The sequence below is a fragment of the Penaeus japonicus genome, unplaced genomic scaffold, assembly GCF_977035675.1.
Source record: "Penaeus japonicus unplaced genomic scaffold, GWHDUDI00000001_assembly GWHDUDI00000003, whole genome shotgun sequence".
NCBI lineage: Eukaryota > Metazoa > Arthropoda > Malacostraca > Decapoda > Penaeidae > Penaeus > Penaeus japonicus.
The window spans coordinates 37,692,474-37,697,473 of record NW_028234405.1 but is presented as its reverse complement, the minus strand read 5'-3'; the positions used below and the strand labels follow the sequence as shown (position 1 = coordinate 37,697,473).

At 33.7% G+C, this 5,000-nt stretch overlaps 1 protein-coding gene across 1 annotated transcript in view; it reads right to left on the bottom strand.

Annotated features, from left to right (window-relative positions):
- Positions 1-3,119: 3,119 nt before the first annotated feature.
- Lkb1 (Lkb1/serine/threonine kinase 11) overlaps positions 3,120-5,000 on the bottom strand; it is a 19,217-nt gene continuing 17,336 nt past the window's right edge. The window contains exon 8 of the mRNA XM_043037046.2: positions 3,120-5,000. This exon is cut by the window's right edge and continues 2,661 nt beyond it. The gene's annotated coding sequence lies outside the window, so the exon portion shown is untranslated.

The window sequence follows — 5,000 nt, the reverse complement described above, 5'->3', positions numbered from 1 at the left end:
TGTGATATCAGGGTGAACTTACACCCAAACTTTCCTTATCCTTTAAATTCAGATATGCCTTCCGTTTATCACTCAGTCTTGATCAAATGGATATCCTCTGCATTCATTTATGTGTAGATCCACGTAAATAATTTATGGGGGATAGAGGAACATCGCGGTTTCTCTTCCCCGTGATAAGCATTTCCTGCCCAACAGATAACAGCCTCTGTGCGGGCGGAGCTAGATCAATGTGACCGTTATATTCAGGGTGTTAGCGCGTTCACTAGTCTAATATGACGGTATATATATATATATATATATATATATATATATATATATATATATATATATATATATACACACACACATACATACACACACAAACACACACACATGTGCCTATGAATATATACAAATATACATAAATAAATTCATAAATATATATATATATATACATATCTATATATCTATCTATCTATCTATCTATATATATATATTATATATATAAATGCACACACACACACATACGTGCGAACATACATTTGTACGCGCGCGACTCGTATTTCATTTGTCGTTCAAAAATTAAAGTTGACTAGGTGTAAACTCCTAAAGGATTATTTTTCTGCTCATCTTCATCGCCTTTCTGCGTGCTATATCCAAATGGACGTTGAATTTTGTTTTTATTTCCAAAGTAAATTCTAGTTTGTTTTTTTGTCAATCGCTACATTCAAACGGACCTAAATAAAACAAGCCGCCCGATTGTTTAGATATTCAATGAAAAAAATAATACTAAACTTTGAGATTATTGCAATATGTTTCTTAATCGCAAAATTAATAACAGGAGGAAGAGAAGGAAAAAAATACACAGATACATTCCTCGGTGCGTCAGGTATCCCTCCCCTCCCAGCAGGCATATTCATATAACCAGCCATCTTAAAAGATAATTAGTAAAGAATATGCATGAGAATATGAAATCTATCGTTGTCAGATAAGAGCAAAATGTTATAGATTTTGAGCATGGCATGGCACATCCTAGAAGCCGTCATGCTTGTCCATTCAAAAACGTTGTAACGGGAATATATGAAACAAAATGGGTGAAAGAGTCTTTTTCTGTAATAATTTTGGTTCTCTTTTTATCAATATAGCTTTTTTTTTAATGCGTTGCCATTTTACTATATATGGTGATATTTGTTATAAAGTATTCTACATTTTATAAGTTTATGTTATAGGAATGCAGTTATTTGCTACACATAGAGTTTTCAATATAGGCTATATTGTTTTGTCTGTTGTAAATAAAAAGTATTCCACTTTGAATACCTTCTTAGACCGCATATTTTACAACACTGGATAATCTGGACACACCATTCATGATATTTCAATGTAATAGTCTTGGGATGCTAAATAAATTCTTGGCATGGAAAAGATTAAATTCTTTTCCATTTCCAAATTCCTTCCCTCTACTGTTATTACTGAGTCACAGATTTTTACTTCTAAAAAATGTGCTTGTTCACTATCACATGATGCATATACGTGTATATATATAATAAATAAATAAATAAATAAATAAATAAATATATATATATATATAGATAGATAGATAGATAGATAGATAGATAGAGTGAGAGTGAGAGTGAGAGTGAGAGTGAGAGTGAGAGTGAGAGTGAGAGTGAGAGTGAGAGTGAGAGTGAGAGTGAGAGTGAGAGTGAGAGTGAGAGTGAGAGTGAGAGTGAGAGAGAGAGAGAGAGAGAGAGAGGGAGAGAGAGAGAGAGAGAGAGAGAGAGAGAGAGAGAGAGAGAGAGAGAGAGAGAGAGAGAGAGAGAGAGAGAGAGAGAGAGAGAGAGAGAGAGAGAGAGAGAGAGAGAGAGAGAGAGAGAGAGAGAGAGAGAGAGAGAGAGAGAGAGAGAGAGAGAGAGAGAGAGATAGAGAGATAGAGATAGAGATAGAGATAGAGATAGAGATAGAGATAGAGAGAGATAGAGAGAGAGAGAGAGAGAGAGAGAGAGAGAGAGAGAGAGAGAGAGAGAGAGAGAGAGAGAGAGAGAGAGAGAGAGAGAGAGAAAGAAAGAGAGAGAAAGAAAGAGTGAGTGAGTGAGTGAGTGAGTGAGTGAGTGAGTGAGTGAGTGAGTGAGTGAGTGAGTGAGTGAGTGAGTGAGTGAGTGAGTGAGTGAGTGAGTGAGAGAGAGAGAGAGAGAGAGAGAGAGAGAGAGAGAGAGAGAGAGAGAGAGAGAGAGAGAGAGAGAGAGAGAGAGAGAGAGAGAGAGACATAGGATAAGCTGATTTTCAGATTCATGAACTTCTCATATTTAACTTAATAGCTAATTACTGAACTAACTAAGAATATTATAAAAAAAAATAGTGAGACAAGTTTCCAAAACACGTTAAAACATTCATTATTTTGATTATAAGTTATGATGCTTTACACTAAATTAATTTAATTACTCATTCATCTGAAAATCATATCTTTATAGTTCATGTCATCACACCATATTTATTCATAAAGTATAATTTGGCAAAAATATTGCTTGGATTAGTGCAATTGGATATATTTGATATACACATCAAATGAGTAAGCCAAATAAAATTGAACAATATATTACCGAGGCCTTGGTTCCTATTTGTCTGGAAATAAGTGCAAGTATTCTATTACTTTCAAAATGATTTCACAGTCACAGTTGTGAAAGTGAACAAGACTGAAAGTAAAATGTATTACGTATACTAATAAATATAAGTAAGTACATTCCTCTTATTACTCTATTATATGCAGAACTGTTAGGAAACTTCCCAGCATGCCTATATTATATAATAGAAAATATGTTATAAGTATAAAATTCTGTGTTATGACAAATGAATCATAAACAGATTAAAATAAATAATAAATCTGTATATGACAGCTGATGTTCCAGTGCTTACTGCACTAACATACAAGACTTTACTTTTCTTAATTAAAGTCATGTAACATAGTCCGGCAATGGAAAGCAATGTTATATAATATGTTTGTAATTTATCTAACAACCATGTCTATACAACCAGGTGGTGTAAAGATTCATTCATAAGATTGCCTTCAATACCCATACACTTACCTCTGCTCCTCCACCATGAGTACCAGAATATATAAGGGTTATGATTTAATATAAGCAAACTATTGTACAATTTTTATTAGTAAAGCATTTTCTTTTGTAAAATGGCACTGATGACTTTTAACGTATATGAAATAATCTTTTTAATTATTAACTTCACAATTTTATTATTTATCATTCTCACTGCACACTCAACAATAACACTTGCAAATTATGCAATTATACGCTCTAGTCAAGTACTTTAACAAGTTTACCTGACAAGGAATTCATTTCTGTAAATGATTCCCATTGACTCACAAAGCAAATTGAAAAGATCCAATTACCAGACACACTGGTACCTTTACAGTCTCAAGTATCAAAAAGATGTATATCTATGTGGTATAATTTTCCAAGTGTAAATGCTTAAAAGTTCTGGTACTGTGCACCATAAAGTGGAATACAGGAATAATATATATGCTTACTGAAAGAATAACTCTATTACTATATCCCATAATTACACATCACAAGGCTTACTATACTATGTAGTGCAAACTGTAGCACATCATCACATGTGTGTCATTTTTCCAGCATGACTGATTGCACCATTCAGCAAGAGTCAGCTACTCAAAGTATTTCCATGTTACTAACAACAGGTAGACTTAGGCTTACCATAAACATGAACAGGTAACAGTACCGACACACTTAAATGCATTACAACGGAGGTTAACTATATTACGCCAGAACCACCTGAACTGTGACCTAGCTGCCATGGGGTGTAGGAGGGGGGAGGGGAACACAGGTCGCGGTAGCTATTTGGTGAACCAACCTTAATATTTTATGTGTCAACCATCTTTGGCTCCATTCACTTCTTTATGAGTAACAAGGTAATATCCTGACTTTATAATTCCTGATTAGGCCCTATTGTCAGGGATGAGAGAAACTCATCTGCATGCGAGAGTTTTTTCTTCAGGGCATTTCTTATACATAATGTATATATATCATTTCATGCCTGTATCTATTAAGGCCTCAACATTTGGTTTATGATTTACATTTTATGAAGATAAATGAGTAGAAGAGAAAAGAAAAGTATTAAACAGTGTCAATAGAGAATACAGCCTTAATATTTTTTTTATTTTGTATTTTTCACTCTTTTTCTCTAAACATCTTCCCCACATCTATGAAACATGAGTGCTATTTCACACCCTTAAAAAATGTAGAAGGTTAGCCCCCAAGTCCTTATTACTTACAATAGAAAAAAAAAGTTCATATCCTCCATTGTGAATGTGATGATAGGGCCTGCTCACAGAATCATGTACATAAGTGCAGTGTGGTCTCTTGTAAGTAATCAAAGGCAGTTCTCCTCTACATCAGTCTGGTAAATAGGTGTCAGAGTGAGATATCCCTGTTTACATGCCTGTTTCCTTCTTACAAAATAAAATTGGACAACATCATATTTAAAACTTCCCTTGAAATCAACATCATACAGATGTTGTCAGATAACATCCTTACATTTACAGTGAGCACAAATTACATTTCTTCTCTCATTCCTAATGCTCCAAAAAGCAAATATTTTATATATTGTACTAAGAAATTTGTTATTCCATTTTTCTAATTAGAAACAACAGCTACAAAAAATGGAATAACAAAAACTTTATCTTTGCACATCCTGGCTCAAGAAAAAGTCATAAACTCCTATTTTCCTGTTCTTTAAAAAAGAGGAATTTATCCTCTACATCAATTCAGTATTTTTCTTTCTCGCCAACTCTCAAACACATACAAAACAAGCTATAATGTTACAGAGTATTTATATACATATGTGTTTGTATATGTGTGTGTGCACGTACATGTGCATGTGCATGTGTGTATGTATACGTGTGAATGTATGTATACTATATGCATGTGTAATACAATGGAATAATAGCTCACTCACACAATTATACGACTAACAAATGAAGATCTCAGATT